The sequence below is a fragment of the Gallinula chloropus genome (genome assembly GCF_964237585.1).
Source record: "Gallinula chloropus genome assembly, chromosome: 4".
Taxonomy (NCBI): domain Eukaryota; kingdom Metazoa; phylum Chordata; class Aves; order Gruiformes; family Rallidae; genus Gallinula; species Gallinula chloropus.
In genome coordinates, this window is record NC_140088.1 from 21839453 (window position 1) to 21862418 (window position 22966).

A 22966-nucleotide genomic window follows, 5' to 3' on the forward strand; every position below is an offset into this window, starting at 1 on the left:
GCAAGAACCAAGACCAGACGGGCAAATTCAAGATGTGCCTCAACTACAGGATCCGCGTCCTCTGCTGCAGCCCGAACTACAACTGCGTAAGGAGCACAATCTTGCCCAGCAGCCCCACCACCACCACATTCCCCACATCAACCAGCACCACCACATCGCCCACCACAGTCACCACCTCCACCTCCACGTTCCAAACGCCCACCACCACGTCGTCTACCTCTTCGGAAACCTCCACCACCACTCCCACGCCAACATATACCACGTCCCTCCGCACCACCACCTCCACTACCACCGAGTCCACGACCATGTGCGAACCCGAAGTGTGCTCCTGGAGCGAATGGTTCGATGTCGACTTCCCCGCCTCAGGGCCCAACCAGGGAGACTTTGAAACCTACCAGCACATCCGGGCCGCCGGCAAGAAAGTCTGCCAACATCCAAAGGAAATCGAGTGTCGGGCGGAGGACTACCCAGAGGTTTCCATCCAAGACGTCGGACAGGTCGTACAGTGCGACGTTAACTTTGGACTGGTCTGCAAGAACCAAGACCAGACGGGCAAATTCAAGACGTGCCTCAACTACAGGATCCGCGTCCTCTGCTGCAGCCCGAACTACAACTGCGTAAGGAGCACAATCTTGCCCAGCAGCCCCACCACCATCACATTCCCCACATCAACCAGCACCACCATATCGCCCACCACCGTCACCACCTCCACCTCCACGTTCCAAACGCCCACCACCACGTCGTCTACCTCTTCGGAAACCTCCACCACCACTCCCACGCCAACATATACCACGTCCCTCCGCACCACCACCTCCACTACCACCGAGTCCACGACCATGTGCGAACCCGAAGTGTGCTCCTGGAGCGAATGGTTCGATGTCGACTTCCCCGCCTCAGGGCCCAACCAGGGAGACTTTGAAACCTACCAGCACATCCGGGCCGCCGGCAAGAAAGTCTGCCAACATCCAAAGGAAATCGAGTGTCGGGCGGAGGACTACCCGGAGGTTTCCATCCAAGACGTCGGACAGGTCGTGCAGTGCGACGTCAACTTTGGACTGGTCTGCAAGAACCAAGACCAGACGGGCAAATTCAAGACGTGCCTCAACTACAGGATCCGCGTCCTCTGCTGCAGCCCGAACTACAACTGCGTAAGGAGCACAATCTTGCCCAGCAGCCCCACCACCACCACATTCCCCACATCAACCAGCACCACCACATCGCCCACCACCGTCACCACCTCCACCTCCACGTTCCAAACGCCCACCACCACGTCGTCTACCTCTTCGGAAACCTCCACCACCACTCCCACGCCAACATATACCACGTCCCTCCGCACCACCACCTCCACTACCACCGAGTCCACGACCATGTGCGAACCCGAAGTGTGCTCCTGGAGCGAATGGTTCGATGTCGACTTCCCCGCCTCAGGGCCCAACCAGGGAGACTTTGAAACCTACCAGCACATCCGGGCCGCCGGCAAGAAAGTCTGCCAACATCCAAAGGAAATCAAGTGTCGGGCGGAGGACTACCCGGAGGTTTCCATCCAAGACGTCGGACAGGTCGTGCAGTGCGACGTCAACTTTGGACTGGTCTGCAAGAACCAAGACCAGACGGGCAAATTCAAGATGTGCCTCAACTACAGGATCCGCGTCCTCTGCTGCAGCCCGAACTACAACTGCGTAAGGAGCACAATCTTGCCCAGCAGCCCCACCACCACCACATTCCCCACATCAACCAGCACCACCACATCGCCCACCACCGTCACCACCTCCACCTCCACGTTCCAAACGCCCACCACCACGTGGTCTACCTCTTCGGAAACCTCCACCACCACTCCCACGCCAACATATACCACGTCCCTCCGCACCACCACCTCCACTACCACCGAGTCCACGACCATGTGCGAACCCGAAGTGTGCTCCTGGAGCGAATGGTTCGATGTCGACTTCCCCGCCTCAGGGCCCAACCAGGGAGACTTTGAAACCTACCAGCACATCCGGGCCGCCGGCAAGAAAGTCTGCCAACATCCAAAGGAAATCGAGTGTCGGGCGGAGGACTACCCGGAGGCTTCCATCCAAGACGTCGGACAGGTCGTGCAGTGCGACGTCAACTTTGGACTGGTCTGCAAGAACCAAGACCAGACGGGCAAATTCAAGACGTGCCTCAACTACAGGATCCGCGTCCTCTGCTGCAGCCCGAACTACAACTGCGTAAGGAGCACAATCTTGCCCAGCAGCCCCACCACCACCACATTCCCCACATCAACCAGCACCACCACATCGCCCACCACCGTCACCACCTCCACCTCCACGTTCCAAACGCCCACCACCACGTCGTCTACCTCTTCGGAAACCTCCACCACCACTCCCACGCCAACATATACCACGTCCCTCCACACCACCACCTCCACTACCACCGAGTCCACGACCATGTGCGAACCCGAAGTGTGCTCCTGGAGCGAATGGTTCGATGTCGACTTCCCCGCCTCAGGGCCCAACCAGGGAGACTTTGAAACCTACCAGCACATCCGGGCTGCCGGCAAGAAAGTCTGCCAACATCCAAAGGAAATCGAGTGTCGGGCGGAGGACTACCCGGAGGCTTCCATCCAAGACGTCGGACAGGTCGTGCAGTGCGACGTCAACTTTGGACTGGTCTGCAAGAACCAAGACCAGACGGGCAAATTCAAGACGTGCCTCAACTACAGGATCCGCGTCCTCTGCTGCAGCCCGAACTACAACTGCGTAAGGAGCACAATCTTGCCCAGCAGCCCCACCACCACCACATTCCCCACATCAACCAGCACCACCACATCGCCCACCACCGTCACCACCTCCACCTCCACGTTCCAAACGCCCACCACCACGTCGTCTACCTCTTCGGAAACCTCCACCACCACTCCCACGCCAACATATACCACGTCCCTCCGCACCACCACCTCCACTACCACCGAGTCCACGACCATGTGCGAACCCGAAGTGTGCTCCTGGAGCGAATGGTTCGATGTCGACTTCCCCGCCTCAGGGCCCAACCAGGGAGACTTTGAAACCTACCAGCACATCCGGGCCGCCGGCAAGAAAGTCTGCCAACATCCAAAGGAAATCGAGTGTCGGGCGGAGGACTACCCGGAGGTTTCCATCCAAGACGTCGGACAGGTTGTGCAGTGCGACGTCAACTTTGGACTGGTCTGCAAGAACCAAGACCAGACGGGCAAATTCAAGACGTGCCTCAACTACAGGATCCGCGTCCTCTGCTGCAGCCCGAACTACAACTGCGTAAGGAGCACAATCTTGCCCAGCAGCCCCACCACCACCACATTCCCCACATCAACCAGCACCACCACATCGCCCACCACCGTCACCACCTCCACCTCCACGTTCCAAACGCCCACCACCACGTCGTCTACCTCTTCGGAAACCTCCACCACCACTCCCACGCCAACATATACCACGTCCCTCCGCACCACCACCTCCACTACCACCGAGTCCACGACCATGTGCGAACCCGAAGTGTGCTCCTGGAGCGAATGGTTCGATGTCGACTTCCCCGCCTCAGGGCCCAACCAGGGAGACTTTGAAACCTACCAGCACATCCGGGCCGCCGGCAAGAAAGTCTGCCAACATCCAAAGGAAATCGAGTGTCGGGCGGAGGACTACCCGGAGGCTTCCATCCAAGACGTCGGACAGGTCGTGCAGTGCGACGTCAACTTTGGACTGGTCTGCAAGAACCAAGACCAGACGGGCAAATTCAAGACGTGCCTCAACTACAGGATCCGCGTCCTCTGCTGCAGCCCGAACTACAACTGCGTAAGGAGCACAATCTTGCCCAGCAGCCCCACCACCACCACATTCCCCACATCAACCAGCACCACCACATCGCCCACCACCGTCACCACCTCCACCTCCACGTTCCAAACGCCCACCACCACGTCGTCTACCTCTTCGGAAACCTCCACCACCACTCCCACGCCAACATATACCACGTCCCTCCACACCACCACCTCCACTACCACCGAGTCCACGACCATGTGCGAACCCGAAGTGTGCTCCTGGAGCGAATGGTTCGATGTCGACTTCCCCGCCTCAGGGCCCAACCAGGGAGACTTTGAAACCTACCAGCACATCCGGGCTGCCGGCAAGAAAGTCTGCCAACATCCAAAGGAAATCGAGTGTCGGGCGGAGGACTACCCGGAGGCTTCCATCCAAGACGTCGGACAGGTCGTGCAGTGCGACGTCAACTTTGGACTGGTCTGCAAGAACCAAGACCAGACGGGCAAATTCAAGACGTGCCTCAACTACAGGATCCGCGTCCTCTGCTGCAGCCCGAACTACAACTGCGTAAGGAGCACAATCTTGCCCAGCAGCCCCACCACCACCACATTCCCCACATCAACCAGCACCACCACATCGCCCACCACCGTCACCACCTCCACCTCCACGTTCCAAACGCCCACCACCACGTCGTCTACCTCTTCGGAAACCTCCACCACCACTCCCACGCCAACATATACCACGTCCCTCCGCACCACCACCTCCACTACCACCGAGTCCACGACCATGTGCGAACCCGAAGTGTGCTCCTGGAGCGAATGGTTCGATGTCGACTTCCCCGCCTCAGGGCCCAACCAGGGAGACTTTGAAACCTACCAGCACATCCGGGCCGCCGGCAAGAAAGTCTGCCAACATCCAAAGGAAATCGAGTGTCGGGCGGAGGACTACCCGGAGGTTTCCATCCAAGACGTCGGACAGGTTGTGCAGTGCGACGTCAACTTTGGACTGGTCTGCAAGAACCAAGACCAGACGGGCAAATTCAAGACGTGCCTCAACTACAGGATCCGCGTCCTCTGCTGCAGCCCGAACTACAACTGCGTAAGGAGCACAATCTTGCCCAGCAGCCCCACCACCACCACATTCCCCACATCAACCAGCACCACCACATCGCCCACCACCGTCACCACCTCCACCTCCACGTTCCAAACGCCCACCACCACGTCGTCTACCTCTTCGGAAACCTCCACCACCACTCCCACGCCAACATATACCACGTCCCTCCGCACCACCACCTCCACTACCACCGAGTCCACGACCATGTGCGAACCCGAAGTGTGCTCCTGGAGCGAATGGTTCGATGTCGACTTCCCCGCCTCAGGGCCCAACCAGGGAGACTTTGAAACCTACCAGCACATCCGGGCCGCCGGCAAGAAAGTCTGCCAACATCCAAAGGAAATCGAGTGTCGGGCGGAGGACTACCCGGAGGCTTCCATCCAAGACGTCGGACAGGTCGTGCAGTGCGACGTCAACTTTGGACTGGTCTGCAAGAACCAAGACCAGACGGGCAAATTCAAGACGTGCCTCAACTACAGGATCCGCGTCCTCTGCTGCAGCCCGAACTACAACTGCGTAAGGAGCACAATCTTGCCCAGCAGCCCCACCACCACCACATTCCCCACATCAACCAGCACCACCACATCGCCCACCACCGTCACCACCTCCACCTCCACGTTCCAAACGCCCACCACCACGTCGTCTACCTCTTCGGAAACCTCCACCACCACTCCCACGCCAACATATACCACGTCCCTCCGCACCACCACCTCCACTACCACCGAGTCCACGACCATGTGCGAACCCGAAGTGTGCTCCTGGAGCGAATGGTTTGATGTCGACTTCCCCGCCTCAGGGCCCAACCAGGGAGACTTTGAAACCTACCAGCACATCCGGGCCGCCGGCAAGAAAGTCTGCCAACATCCAAAGGAAATCGAGTGTCGGGCGGAGGACTACCCAGAGGCTTCCATCCAAGACGTCGGACAGGTCGTGCAGTGCGACGTCAACTTTGGACTGGTCTGCAAGAACCAAGACCAGACGGGCAAATTCAAGACGTGCCTCAACTACAGGATCCGCGTCCTCTGCTGCAGCCCGAACTACAACTGCGTAAGGAGCACAATCTTGCCCAGCAGCCCCACCACCACCACATTCCCCACATCAACCAGCACCACCACATCGCCCACCACCGTCACCACCTCCACCTCCACGTTCCAAACGCCCACCACCACGTCGTCTACCTCTTCGGAAACCTCCACCACCACTCCCACGCCAACATATACCACGTCCCTCCGCACCACCACCTCCACTACCACCGAGTCCACGACCATGTGCGAACCCGAAGTGTGCTCCTGGAGCGAATGGTTTGATGTCGACTTCCCCGCCTCAGGGCCCAACCAGGGAGACTTTGAAACCTACCAGCACATCCGGGCCGCCGGCAAGAAAGTCTGCCAACATCCAAAGGAAATCGAGTGTCGGGCGGAGGACTACCCGGAGGTTTCCATCCAAGACGTCGGACAGGTCGTGCAGTGCGACGTCAACTTTGGACTGGTCTGCAAGAACCAAGACCAGACGGGCAAATTCAAGACGTGCCTCAACTACAGGATCCGCGTCCTCTGCTGCAGCCCGAACTACAACTGCGTAAGGAGCACAATCTTGCCCAGCAGCCCCACCACCACCACATTCCCCACATCAACCAGCATCACCACATCGCCCACCACCGTCACCACCTCCACCTCCACGTTCCAAACGCCCACCACCACGTCGTCTACCTCTTCAGAAACCTCCACCACCACTCCCACGCCAACATATACCACGTCCCTCCGCACCACCACCTCCACTACCACCGAGTCCACGACCATGTGCGAACCCGAAGTGTGCTCCTGGAGCGAATGGTTCGATGTCGACTTCCCCGCCTCAGGGCCCAACCAGGGAGACTTTGAAACCTACCAGCACATCCGGGCCGCCGGCAAGAAAGTCTGCCAACATCCAAAGGAAATCGAGTGTCGGGCGGAGGACTACCCGGAGGTTTCCATCCAAGACGTCGGACAGGTCGTGCAGTGCGACGTCAACTTTGGACTGGTCTGCAAGAACCAAGACCAGACGGGCAAATTCAAGACGTGCCTCAACTACAGGATCCGCGTCCTCTGCTGCAGCCCGAACTACAACTGCGTAAGGAGCACAATCTTGCCCAGCAGCCCCACCACCACCACATTCCCCACATCAACCAGCATCACCACATCGCCCACCACCGTCACCACCTCCACCTCCACGTTCCAAACGCCCACCACCACGTCGTCTACCTCTTCGGAAACCTCCACCACCACTCCCACGCCAACATATACCACGTCCCTCCGCACCACCACCTCCACTACCACCGAGTCCACGACCATGTGCGAACCCGAAGTGTGCTCCTGGAGCGAATGGTTCGATGTCGACTTCCCCGCCTCAGGGCCCAACCAGGGAGACTTTGAAACCTACCAGCACATCCGGGCCGCCGGCAAGAAAGTCTGCCAACATCCAAAGGAAATCGAGTGTCGGGCGGAGGACTACCCGGAGGCTTCCATCCAAGACGTCGGACAGGTCGTGCAGTGCGACGTCAACTTTGGACTGGTCTGCAAGAACCAAGACCAGACGGGCAAATTCAAGACGTGCCTCAACTACAGGATCCGCGTCCTCTGCTGCAGCCCGAACTACAACTGCGTAAGGAGCACAATCTTGCCCAGCAGCCCCACCACCACCACATTCCCCACATCAACCAGCACCACCACATCGCCCACCACCGTCACCACCTCCACCTCCACGTTCCAAACGCCCACCACCACGTCGTCTACCTCTTCGGAAACCTCCACCACCACTCCCACGCCAACATATACCACGTCCCTCCGCACCACCACCTCCACTACCACCGAGTCCACGACCATGTGCGAACCCGAAGTGTGCTCCTGGAGCGAATGGTTCGATGTCGACTTCCCCGCCTCAGGGCCCAACCAGGGAGACTTTGAAACCTACCAGCACATCCGGGCCGCCGGCAAGAAAGTCTGCCAACATCCAAAGGAAATCGAGTGTCGGGCGGAGGACTACCCGGAGGCTTCCATCCAAGACGTCGGACAGGTCGTGCAGTGCGACGTCAACTTTGGACTGGTCTGCAAGAACCAAGACCAGACGGGCAAATTCAAGACGTGCCTCAACTACAGGATCCGCGTCCTCTGCTGCAGTCCGAACTACAACTGCGTAAGGAGCACAATCTTGCCCAGCAGCCCCACCACCACCACATTCCCCACATCAACCAGCACCACCACATCGCCCACCACCGTCACCACCTCCACCTCCACGTTCCAAACGCCCACCACCACGTCGTCTACCTCTTCGGAAACCTCCACCACCACTCCCACGCCAACATATACCACGTCCCTCCGCACCACCACCTCCACTACCACCGAGTCCACGACCATGTGCGAACCCGAAGTGTGCTCCTGGAGCGAATGGTTCGATGTCGACTTCCCCGCCTCAGGGCCCAACCAGGGAGACTTTGAAACCTACCAGCACATCCGGGCCGCCGGCAAGAAAGTCTGCCAACATCCAAAGGAAATCGAGTGTCGGGCGGAGGACTACCCGGAGGCTTCCATCCAAGACGTCGGACAGGTCGTGCAGTGCGACGTCAACTTTGGACTGGTCTGCAAGAACCAAGACCAGACGGGCAAATTCAAGACGTGCCTCAACTACAGGATCCGCGTCCTCTGCTGCAGCCCGAACTACAACTGCGTAAGGAGCACAATCTTGCCCAGCAGCCCCACCACCACCACATTCCCCACATCAACCAGCACCACCACATCGCCCACCACCGTCACCACCTCCACCTCCACGTTCCAAACGCCCACCACCACGTCGTCTACCTCTTCGGAAACCTCCACCACCACTCCCACGCCAACATATACCACGTCCCTCCGCACCACCACCTCCACTACCACCGAGTCCACGACCATGTGCGAACCCGAAGTGTGCTCCTGGAGCGAATGGTTCGATGTCGACTTCCCCGCCTCAGGGCCCAACCAGGGAGACTTTGAAACCTACCAGCACATCCGGGCCGCCGGCAAGAAAGTCTGCCAACATCCAAAGGAAATCGAGTGTCGGGCGGAGGACTACCCGGAGGTTTCCATCCAAGACGTCGGACAGGTCGTGCAGTGCGACGTCAACTTTGGACTGGTCTGCAAGAACCAAGACCAGACGGGCAAATTCAGGACGTGCCTCAACTACAGGATCCGCGTCCTCTGCTGCAGCCCGAACTACAACTGCGTAAGGAGCACAATCTTGCCCAGCAGCCCCACCACCACCACATTCCCCACATCAACCAGCACCACCACATCGCCCACCACCGTCACCACCTCCACCTCCACGTTCCACACGCCCACCACCTCGTGGTCTACCTCTTCGGAAACCTCCACCACCACTCCCACGCCAACATATACCACGTCCCTCCGCACCACCACCTCCACTACCACCGAGTCCACGACCATGTGCGAACCCGAAGTGTGCTCCTGGAGCGAATGGTTCGATGTCGACTTCCCCGCCTCAGGGCCCAACCAGGGAGACTTTGAAACCTACCAGCACATCCGGGCCGCCGGCAAGAAAGTCTGCCAACATCCAAAGGAAATCGAGTGTCGGGCGGAGGACTACCCGGAGGTTTCCATCCAAGACGTCGGACAGGTCGTGCAGTGCGACGTCAACTTTGGACTGGTCTGCAAGAACCAAGACCAGACGGGCAAATTCAAGACGTGCCTCAACTACAGGATCCGCGTCCTCTGCTGCAGCCCGAACTACAACTGCGTAAGGAGCACAATCTTGCCCAGCAGCCCCACCACCACCACATTCCCCACATCAACCAGCACCACCACATCGCCCACCACCGTCACCACCTCCACCTCCACGTTCCAAACGCCCACCACCACGTGGTCTACCTCTTCGGAAACCTCCACCACCACTCCCACGCCAACATATACCACGTCCCTCCGCACCACCACCTCCACTACCACCGAGTCCACGACCATGTGCGAACCCGAAGTGTGCTCCTGGAGCGAATGGTTCGATGTCGACTTCCCCGCCTCAGGGCCCAACCAGGGAGACTTTGAAACCTACCAGCACATCCGGGCCGCCGGCAAGAAAGTCTGCCAACATCCAAAGGAAATCGAGTGTCGGGCGGAGGACTACCCGGAGGCTTCCATCCAAGACGTCGGACAGGTCGTGCAGTGCGACGTCAACTTTGGACTGGTCTGCAAGAACCAAGACCAGACGGGCAAATTCAAGACGTGCCTCAACTACAGGATCCGCGTCCTCTGCTGCAGCCCGAACTACAACTGCGTAAGGAGCACAATCTTGCCCAGCATCCCCACCACCATCACATCCCCCACATCTACCTCTGTATCAACACCATGTTTCTGCAAAATTGGAGACTCTATTTTTTCACCTGGTAGGTTTACTTATTTTTCAGGATTTGGGGTGATTTTTTGGTTTTTTTTTTGTTTTTTATAATTATATTCCGAATTTTATATTTTGCATGCTTATTTTAATTTTTTATTAATTTTGTAACCTTTTTTCCTATGTTTTTTTTTTTTATTTTTCCTCAGGTGATTTGATTTACAACAGGATGGATAGTGATGGGTGTAGATTTTATGCCATCTGTAGTGCAACATGTACAGTTGAACGACACAGTGGAAGTTGTAACATTACTACTCCTCTTACTACTACTTCCCCTATATGGTCTACCATAACAACACCAGTTCCTGTACCCACAACTTCTGGAAAACCTTTTTACGGTTGTGTTTCTTCTACTTACCCTCCCCTACAGGTATGTAGTTTCTGTGTTATTTTATGATTGTTGAAATATCATCAATGTTAATTTGACATCACAAAAGAACAGTTTGCCATCTTTAAGCCTTATTGTGAAGATTGACAGAATATGTGTTACTAGGTATGGATAACATACATAACATAATATTTGTATGTGCCTTCTTTATAATATTTTTTCACACTGAGAGAGCAATCTACAAAAATCTTTTGTATTTAGTTTAGTGCTTGTATTACTCTTTCTGATGCACTGCATTATGTAAAAAACAAACTTAGTGAAATAATAAAGGAAATTTTCTTGTTTATTTTGTTTATTTATTAAATAGAGAAAATTCAGCTACTGTGGAGACTTGTATTTTTTTGTGTTCTTTAGAACAAAGAACTTAAGATGATCTCATGCAGAAAAAAAAGTAGCTGTTATTAAGGTTTTCACCTCCTCTTAGCATTAAAAAATAAATAAATTGTGTATAATATTGACAATCTTGTACTGTTGGTGATGTTTTTCATTTTAGTCTTTGCTTCAGAGTTGGAAAACAAAACATTTTCTGATCCTCCATATCATGGTCAGAAATTGAAGAGAAGTAACACATATTAATTTCCTTTCCAATGCTGTCACTAATGGAAATATTATACCATTAAATTAATAATATGAGTAATGTTGGTATCTGTTTCCAAACTCCTGTAACAGCAATTTTTGTTCATTTTGCAGCCTGGACAAAGATACAAATTATCTAACTGTACAGAACTCATCTGTAAGGGAGACAACAAAGTAGAAGTAATTCCAACACACTGTCCACCTGCAAAGGAAATTACCTGTGCAAACAAATATCCAGCAGTACTGGTCCCTGATGAAAACGGCTGCTGCTACCAATACGAGTGTCAATGTAAGCACCAGTAGATTAAGAATAACCTTTTCTGAAAAATGAAGAACTTGGAACAGATTATATGGGCATTTTGTTTTATTTATATTTCTCTATAAATTGTAGTATATTCACTTCAGTTTCTAAATCCTTTCTTATACATTTCTTATACATTATTTTCATGTTAATCTAAATATTTTCTATTTACCAGGTGTATGCAGTGGATGGGGTGATCCTCATTATATTACTTTTGATGGAACTTACTATACTTTCCTTGAAAACTGCACCTATGTTCTGGTGAAACAGATTGTACCTAAATATGACAACTTCCGTGTTTACATTGATAATTATTACTGCGATGCAAAAGATGGACTTTCCTGCCCTAAATCCATTATTATTTTCTACAAATCCGCAGAAGTGGTGCTAACCCGTAAACTGATGAATGGTGTGATGACCAATGTGGTAAAATATACATCTTTTATTTCTCTCTTTTTGAAAAAAGGAAATGATGTCCATAGGCCTTACTGTTTCTCATTTAAAATATAGTCTGTTAGAATATTGTATCACAGAGCTGATGAGAGCAGAGGGTATCAGTAGGATAAAAAAAAGATTATACCGGTTTCTAAGAACAAAATGTCAGAAACAGCCTAGCTCTATGCAGATACGAATACATTGCACACATGCATGTGCATATATAAACAACTCAGAGACTGATACAGCTGATAGACAAGGCAGAAAGAATACTTACACTTTATTCTTTTTTCATGAGAACTAGCACCTTGTGCCATTCACTCACGTAAACAAAGACATTTTGAAAAAAATATGGATGCAAATCACAAACATGATTTTTCTCTCATAGCAAAGATGGCTATGTATCCCTGACCAGTTTAATGACTAGGAACTGCTTCCACTGCATAGGAAGCTTCAAACATTAAACAGAGCCATGACATGTTTCCCCCTTCAATTACCCTGTTGGTAAGAGAGGTACAAAAAAGGGGTGACTGGGGGTGTCACTTCACCTTCATGATCCTAAACTAGTGATGGCAAGCCAATGAAAATTGTCAGCCGAACTGATACACTGGAGAATGTATTAGTTGATTAGAAAACACAAAGAGGTAGGAGGAAAAGTTTGTCTCAAAATGCACTCTCCTTCTACAGAGCCTTGCCAAGTTCTTCTTAGCTGCAGTCAGAAAGGCATGCTGAAACAATTAATCCAGTTATCCCTTGTGAAAGAAAACTGTAACTGATGGGTTTAACTTTTACTTTATCCCAATTCAATGAGAAGAAAGTTTCAGAATAATTCCTGACAAAGAGCTAGTAAGCATATGTCATTAGCTCATATAAGATACAGACTGCAAATGGAACAGCTTAGATTAATGATTAAGTATGACTGCTACAGAAAACTGGCACCAGGCACGTTTGACTTCATTTTGAATTCAGAAAACTCTTCCAATGACAAGCAATATGTAGGGTAGGGAGAATGTGATTTTGCAGCAAAGTTATTGCATAATAATGGCAGGAATATTTCAGTAGTTACAGAAAACTAACAGGTATTAGATGAGATGCACAACAATATGGAATTATACATGATTATGAACATTAGAAAATGAATTATTTAAAACAATCAGGCAGAAGCAGTCCTTATTCTGAAGGTGTGTTATTTTTTTTTTTTAATCCTGCATTCAGATGTACTTCAACAAAAAGATTGTCAAACCAGGCTTCAAAAAAGATGGCATTTCTTTCTCCACACTTGGCATCAACATGATTGTTGAAATACCGGAGATTGGTGCAACCATCACCTTTAGTGGGCTGATTTTCTCTGTTAAGCTCCCATACAGCAAATTTGGCAACAACACTGAAGGACAGTGTGGTAAGACATGTGCTACTTGGAGGTGGGACTCTTCCCCCACCCTACCATGGTTATTCTCACTCTCCCTGGCAGAGCAGTCTCACGACTGATAGAAATTTTTAAAAAGCAGTAATAGAAATAGAGCAGTTCTGCTCTTCAACGTCTATAGGACGAGAGAAGATCAATAGTTCAGCAACATGGGTTTTTTCTTTGGGGCTGGGATTTTACGTTTGTTTGGGTTTTTTTAACCTAAATTAAAGTTCACATAACTGTAAAAGAAAGCACTCACTATAGGGTAAGGCATCTTAGGCATTTCATGAGCACATCACATCTAAATGTGATATCAGCACAATAACGTACTGTGCATTGCTGATGTAGCTTTTGAGACTTACATAGTTTGTCTTTTCCAGGAACATGTACAAACAATAAATTAGATGAATGTCGTTTACCAAGTGGTAAGATAATTTCTTCCTGTCCACAAATGGCTCACCACTGGATTGTTGATAACAACAAGTCATGCCATGGAATACCAGTACCACCAGTCATAACCACACCTCCACCAAAGCCTCACTGCAAACCGCCTCCTCTCTGCAAGCTCATCTGGAGCGAGTAAGAAAAATGAATGAATTCACTCTTTCTAGACAAAACTGTCTCTGAATCTTACAAGAACAGTAAGAAATACAGCCCTAGCATGTGATAATAGTTGTCAATGTCAGTTCAGTGGCTGGATATATACAGTAAAAGGTCCCCGCAAAAGCAACTGCTCTTCTTTTAATGACTTGCATGCCTGAGATAACTGAGCAAGGAGAGGTGAAGTCAGAAAAACAGGAATGCAGCAAGCACTAATAACCATACTCCCTGAGTTGCAGCCACACAGATTTGTTATCTTTCTCCATCCTTACCTTCCAGGGTATGCTCATTCATACTTATTTATACTATTATGACTGAAGTGGATACATTTGAAGTGGATCATCTTTTGAACTGCAAAGAACCTGATTACCAACCAGGTTAACAGACAGAAACATCTCAGCCAAAAACCTCCTTCATTATTTGTACATTTTTATTCAAAAACATGCACCTCCAAAAGCACAAAGGCTTGCTAATGGCAGTATTTGCTGTATTTGTATGAGCTCTGGCAAAAGCTTTTTTTCAACTGGTTCACGTATACAGAAACTTTTATACATGCTTACTGTAGTGTCTAGTAAGTTATGAGCTAGTGTATATGCAATTTTTCTATTTCTTTATTACTTCAGTCACCCCTTTTCCCTCAATCTGATGCAGTTGCCTTTTTTCATTAAATTTTCATTAAATTTCATTAAATTTCTGGTGCCAGACTGATGAAAATTTGGGGTCACGTACAGAAATGGTATGACCATCAGCCTCTTTAGAAAAAAGAGGGAAAAAAAAAGTATCTTCAAATTTCATAACCTCTCATTTCCTGAATCTATATCCCAGATTATTGGCCATTCTTACTGTTTTGTTTCTCATAATGCATTCCTTTCTGGAGCAGAGTGTAACATGCCATAAACTGGGAAGTGCTGGATTTTATATAATGACTGCTTAGCATAAACAGGATTTGTTTTCCTTTCTCTCTGCAGGATTTTTGCAGAATGCCATGGCGTGATACCACCAGAACCATTTTTCGAAGGCTGTGTTTTTGATGGATGCCGCATAGTTGATGAATTCATGCAGTGTTCCAGTTTAGAGATATATGCTGCAGAGTGTGGTGCCAGAGGTGTCTGCATTGACTGGAGAGGAAAGACTAACAATACATGCTGTAAGTATTGCAGAATTCAAAAATGTGTGTGAGAAATAGTAATAATTAGTGTTTCATTCAGTAAACACATCTTACATCTAACACTTGGCTACTATCTACACCAATACAGTGACATCCTTACTCCAGATAAAGGGGGAAAAGCTGTAGCCACTTTTGTTGCAAAAAATTCATCTACTGACAATCTTTGATCTTTTTTCTTCTTTTCCCACACAGCATACAACTGTCCGGCAAGTAAGGTATACAACCCATGTGGGCCTATTAATCCTTCTACCTGTGACTCAAGGTATGGAAAGAAAAAAACGTCCCAAAACAGCTGCTTATATTTTTCTTTTTTGTCTATTTTTCCTTATCTACTTTCCTAGAAAATGGAGTTACTTCATAATGAAATGTCTTATGAATTTGGATAATTTATTCAAGATTGATAAATATCAATCAGCTCTATGAACATCCACTTCCCGTTGCACTTCAGAAAATGTAAATTCTTTTGTCTCCTATGTATCCAACATGGAAACCTTCTCATTTGCTGATCTCTTTCCTGCTTTACTGCAAAAATTGTTGTACTCAAATCCATGCATTCCTCCCATCCTAGCTTTATTGAACTTCCTCGTTATGGAGTAACTGAAGGATGTTTCTGTCCTGAAGGAATGACACTCCTAAGTGAAGAGAGCAACATCTGTGTCTCTGAATGCTGTAAGTAATCCGTAGCTAATTTTGGGAATAAATAGAGATCAGGACTGACAGTCAGGAGGCCTGTGTTCTACTGCCATTTTCTACATGGTCATATTACAGGCAAACCTGCCTCTTTGAGCTCCTTTAGTTTCCCCATCTAAAAATCAAATAATAATATGACCTTTTTTGTCTGTTCTTTCCTTAAAGGAGACCTATCAAAACTGTAGAATTCTGTATTTCAGATGATCTAGTCTGCATATTTATTTTTTGTTTTATCACCACAGTATTTCTATTTAAGACTCCTTTATGTCAGTTTTCAATGGCATAAATATCTTTGTTTGTTTGTTTGTTTTCTTTCCAGCTTGTAGGGAACCAAATGGAGCAACCAGATTGGTGAGTATCACAACCAATGTGGTTCATCAAGCACAGAGAAGCGAACCAAGAGTATATTTTGTCTTCCATAAAAAAACAACTTTGCTTAGGTTGGGGAGATCTTTAGTGTTTTTTTCAAATGTTTGTCCTCCTTTAGTCTTAAAAATAAGTTCCAGAGCAGAAACAGTAAGTGATGGGATATTCTCTCAGTAATCATCACCTCGCACACTGGGAGGAGCTGCATACAAATTACAGAAATTTCCCTGTGTAACCTAATGTGCAAATGTCATATGCTAATTTCTTATTCAAAAGTGCATGATTATTCAGTTCTCCTTTAGACCTCTTGTATCCCTCATACTAACATTACTAGTAAATAGAAAATTATAACTGTGAGCACACTCAGAACCTTCAGTGGTCTCCAGTATACTCCCCAAATTAGCTTCAGTTCGAAGATTTCTTATAAAATCTAGAGATACTAGATATATGAATAGGCTGATATAACCAGGTTTCAGTGTATCTGTGAATAAGTCACCTAGAAACAAATAGAAATATTCTGGTTTTAATTTATGGGCTGCTTTTCTTTTTCTTTTTTATATAGCCAGGAGAAAAATGGACATATGATTGCCAAGAATGTGTCTGTGACAAAAACACACTTAAAGTACACTGTACAAAACACAAATGTTCTCTGACACAGCAAGTATTTTGTGATGAAGCAGGTTACATGCCTGTTCAGATACAGATACCAGAAGATCCATGCTGTACCAGAACTGAATGCTGTAAGTACTGTCTTAGTTTTTTATCATGGGGAATACCCTATGCTCATTTTAGAAAAGTACAGCCATAATTTCTCCAATTTTTAATACTTTGCATTGATTTCATAACACTTTTCTCCCTCGTCCCACGTCTTAGGACCTTCTTGTAGAGCATCTACTAGATGTTTGAACAGAACAAATTCAAAGATAAAAAGATTTTACATAGTTAGACACAGAAAAGTAACTGGAAATCTCCTAGAATTTAACATTGAAAACCTTTAAACCTGTCACCGCCTGAAACCATATTAAAAAACTATTCCATGCATTTTATGTTTAAAAGACCAGTATATGAAATAAATTAATTTTTTTAAAAGGTATTGAACATGTAAAAATTACTCAAGAAAATTCCTGAACCTCTCAGACTCATCATATTTCCAAATTGATACAAATTTCCCTTTGGTGGCATCTCTTTCCAGCATTCACCACCACGTTCTTCTCAGTCAATGCTATGTTTTACAGAGGTTGTGGAAAACCCCGATCACTTTAAAAATAAACAAGCAAATACACTGAATTAGTCATTAAATGAGCTTGTGTAGACACCACATCTGCCTCATGGGAAAACTTCTAACCTTAATGCAAACCAAAAATTACACTCATTTACTAATTCTGAGATCATTATTTTCTATGTTCTCTTACATTACACAGACTGCAACACTAGCCTTTGCCCTGAGATCACACCCCAGTGCTTAGAGGGACAAGAGATAGTAACAGTAATGCAGCCTGGAAAATGCTGTCCGACCTTTGAATGCAGTAAGTACTATGCACCTTCTTTATGTGTTATTCAGAGCTGTATTTTTCTAAGTTTATGAATACAAAAACCTTAAAAGAGAAAATGCAAAGTATCTGTGTTATCACATTGGGCCAACAAACAAGCAGTTTTTTCACATATTTCTGCTGCTTAAAACTTATACCTCTAAGATACCATCTTTCTTCCTTCTTTACAGGACATGGCTGTGTAGTCAATGAAACCTACTATGCAGTAAGTAAAACAGTTTCTTACTACAAAAAGAAACCTCCACATAGGTTCACAATCCAATGGTTTTGAGACTCCTATCAGGGACCATATTTTACAGAAAGGCCTGAGATAAAACATTATGAATTATTTAATTGAAGTCAGCACAACAACAGCCTCCCTGCAAGCAAAAGCACTTTCTGCTCTCCTTTTTGCATTAGCAGAATTTAATTGCAAAATGGATATTACCAATCAATAGAAACTTTGCTTAAATAAAACAGCCAAAATTGAATTTAAGGATAGTTTAGCCCATACATAGTTCAACTTTGTATTACCTGTGGTGTACACACACAAAGTAACTTGCTTTTAATGAAAAATATTTTTTTTTCCTGCCTTGCCCTAGCCTGGAGCTGTCATTCCATCAGGTCCCTGTGAAGAATGCACCTGCTCTGAATCTTCTTACTCAAGCCTCCACCATGCTACTGTCAAGTGTGAGCCTGTTATCTGTGACACACACTGCCCAGCTGTGAGTGCTATTTTGCTTTTAGTTATTACTACACCACACAGTTCAAATATCTACCAGTTAAGGTCAGTGTCCTGACTCAATGACATTTCCTCTCTATTTCTTTCAAAACAGGGTTATAAGTATACAAAGAAACCTGGACAGTGCTGTGGCATGTGCCAGGCAGCGGCTTGCATAGTGACTGTGGGAGACAACATGACACGTGTGCTCCAAGTAACTATCCCAGTTTTAGTTCACTTTTGGTGACCTCTGGTAGACTTTTCACTCTTTCTTCTCCTTGACTTTGTCACATTTATTTTCTGCATCTTTCCGCATGTTAGACAAAGGCTTATTCAGGTAGGGAATGGAATGTCTCACACAGTTTGAACTGTACCTTAAGCCATAAAACTACTGTTCTAAAACTTCTGGAAGCAACCATGATACCAAACAATGGCTTTCAGAAATCAACATAGAAAAATACATAGGTGAAACTAATGGGCCATTATTTGCCTTCAGCTCTGAAAATACAGCACCTATTTTGCTCAAAGAACAATTTTATCTGTGGAGGCAGTTTTCCACTCCAGAGAGTGGATGATCACACTTTGCTGATCACAAAAATTAGCTGAGAGCTTTATGACAGGATGAGTCAGTGAAGCCAGCAGAAATTCTGCCATGCATCTGAATGGACATACCTATAAATTCTAATTACAAAACCACTGAAATATAAATTAATCTTTCCAAATGAGTAGACATATTTATCCTATTCACACAAAAGCAGCTAAAAATACAGCCTCTTCACTTGGTAAATGAAAAAGACTTACAGCAGTATGATAATATGCCAATATAAACTGAATTTCAAGAAAATTATATGTAATAATCAAAACACAGTAGGCATCAATAATAAGACACTGAGATTTCTTTTTTTGCTCCATTTTTATGTAAGTTGATTTTTATTAACTTTAATTTTAACTTATTTCAGGCTGGAGAATTCTGGAACCCACCTGGTGATAACTGTACAATTTACACATGTGAAAAATATGAAGACCAATTCATTCAAGTTGTCTTGCAGAAAAGCTGTCCTCCCTTTAACCCTGATGACTGTGACCCAGTAAGTAATCTTCTATCAGTTCTCATGTTTGAAAAGATTGCATTGGCTAACACCAGTGATAGAAGGTTTATGGTGTTCAAAGAAAATATCTAGCAGAAGCATCACACAGGATGTAGCTCTCATTTTATGCTCTCAAAATTCAGTGCCCATCGGATTTCTTTTTAGAAAAGCAAATGAAAATTAAAATGGGTGATATACCAATCCTCATTCAGGATTGGGCACTAGAGAAATAGCATAAAGTTCTGAATTCCTAAAAGTTTCAGGTGACTACAGAAGCAAGAATTTTATTGAAAAATAATGGGATTTTTGTTTCTATATTATTTAAGATTATAAACATTATTTTATAATTAACTTATTAAGAACAAAGGTGAAAGAAAATAAGTTACTTCAGGTCATAGTATCATTCCTCCTAATACAACTCAGGATAGATTTGATACAGCCCCATATGTCTGGGGATCCAGTTATTTTATTAATTGTGTTACACTGTCTGACATAATCCTTCACCTGTACTGACTTTGGTCATTCAAACTATTGCGTATGTACTACCACATTTATTTCTGAAATTTTACTACTGAACTCTGATGACCACAAAGCAGTTCCAGTCCCCCTCAATGTCAGCTTTCAAAGAACTCTGATTAATATTGAAAGAGTTATCTGCCCTTCATATTTAGCCTCACTTGAAATTAAATTCCCTGTCAATACAAAGAACTTTCTGATGCCAGAGAAATTCAGGCAGCAGAGAAAGTCTCTGCTTTAGTATGCAGAATGAAACTTGAGTTATCTTTTTCTGTTTTCCCACTCAAGGATGATGTCAAGATATCTGACGATGGCTGCTGTAAAGAGTGCCAAGTAAAACTGAGGAGTAAGTAATGATAATTTTGTTAAAAGTAACAATATGTGACTTATTAGGTGTATTAGTCCATCTTGCATGGTAAATACATGGATAGAAGAGGTGAACAGATCAAGTTTGGACCACTGCCTCACACTGGGGTGAAAAACGAAACGGGTGGACAAACACTTCCAGCATGCATTTTAGGGCCTCAGAAAAACTCCAACTTCCACAGAAACATTCTCTTTAAGTAAGAAAGTGAAGCAAATTCTTGGAGCTGGTTGTGCATTGAGCAGTTGCCACAGTACTGCTCCTTATTTCTGTCCTGCACCAAAATTCCATAAGCAAAAGGGAATTTTTCATTCAATGATAACAAAAGCAAAAAAACCATTTGGTCCTTAGCACTTAAAAGAGAAATGCACTGTGACCTATTTCCTATCTCAGCTCCACCATTATCAGTTTCTACTACAAACTGTCTATCATACACAGATATTTATTTATATGTGCACATATTTTAATCTATTTTTCCTTGGTTTGTGATAACCTTAGGTTGTATGAAGCACAATACTACTACTGTCATCAACTATCACGGGTGTGTATCTCCTGCACCTGTTGAGATGTCATACTGTGAAGGCAGCTGTGATGCTTATTCACGGTAAGTGGTGTTCTTCTGCTCTTTACACTAGTTACATAAAGTAAATTTCAAGTGATTTTCTAATATTTCCAACATACACCCAGTCATCAGCAGTTTCCAACTGGAATTTTTAATTATGTTGGACTAGCTGAATTACCTCAAGACTCACAATGTTTTAAGAGCTTGTTCAGTGTCAGTGAATAGACCTAAATTTTTATTTTGCCCATGTAAATGAGGTTATTTGTTTCTCACCGTTGTTCCGTTTTAGACTGGCCTAATAAGTGTTCTGGATTAATTAATTTACTTTTTATGTGCCTTAATGAAGAGCCAGATCCATCCATTTTTACAATGAGGACAAACTTCTATTTCACCATGATACTGTAAGAATGGTAATACTGAGCAACAGTCCCACACGCAAGCACACAACTTCTGGTTTTATTTCACAAGAAGTGGAAGGGGCAGTGGTATTTCTCACATAATTTCTTAATCTTTCTCTTTTTTTTTTTTTTTAATCAGATATTCTCTAGAGGCAAACACAATGGAACACAAATGCTCCTGTTGTCAGGAAATCAAGACCAGTCAAAGAAAGGTTACTCTGATGTGCAGTGACGGAACCTACCTTGATCACTCATACACCTACGTGGAGAAATGCAGCTGTGTGACCACTGAGTGCATTCCACAAGGCAGCAGCCAACAGGCAACGAAACAGATGAAGGCCTCTCAGGAACGAGGGAACGTCTAATATTAGAACTAGAGAAAAGCCAAACAAGGGTTGAACATAAGACCCCCTCAAAATAATACAAAAGTGTCAAAAGCAGCTGAAATTTTAGATACAGAGATTATATTTTCTGCATACAAAGTCAATATGTCTGTCTACATTATCTCAGTTTTCATTACCAATATATCTCCTTTTTTTTTTCTTCCCATGTCTTTGCTCTTACATCTTGAGTTGTACAGCATAAGGTCATTTTGTCATTTTCTATTAGTTTGTTTGTCTTCTGAGAAGTGCTGTACCATAAGGTGGAGAGCTGGATTTACGCTTGCACAAAGTCTATTATAAGAATTACATTCTTTTCTGGCTTGAAGCTTCCCTGTGGTAGCACTTGACAAAATCTAATAATTCCATTGACGCAGACTGACCTTTTCTTATAACATTTTCACTCCAGTTCATCAAGGCAAATCAAAAGCTAAAGTCCAGAAAACCATTGTACCTCTCTGTTGCTTTATTTTTCTGTTTGCTTTAAGGAAAACAGTCTGCAGAAAGCCATACCTTCTCAAAACTATTCTGAACAATATACGATGGACATATTTCCTATATATTCTTTTGAGAAAAAGAAAAATCCTATCATGAGAAGCTGCCGCGCACTACTCTTTGTTTACATAACACCATCAACATTGTAACTGTATGAAAATATGGAATTTTTTTGTTTGTTTGTGGTTAACTGTTTACAGAAGAAGTATATATATATTTTTTTTTGCCAACAGGGGCATATGAAGGATTTTTGTAAACAAAAGTTAATAATAATAATAATAATAATAATAATAATAATAATAATAATAATAATAATAATAATAATAATAATAATAATAATAATAATATATGTAAATTCTTTCCTTGTAAGCTTTTAAAAGTTAAACCATTGCTATTTATTTTGTTTTTGGAAAACTGATTCATTGGGTCATTTGTTTCAGAATTAATGACATCCCATTTCTTAGTCCTAGTCATGTTATCTGGGAGTGGTATATTTTCTTCCTCTATTTTGTTTTGAAATATTGTTTTATTTTTGTTCCATATGGGGAAAAAAAAGTAATGATGATTAATAAATTTTAAGCATTTTACAGCATGTCTCCTTTGACTTTTCACTGCATCCCTCACGTGAGAGTTACTGGCCCTGTAAAATATTTGCTTCCCATCCTACTAAAGGCATTGGTTAACAGCTC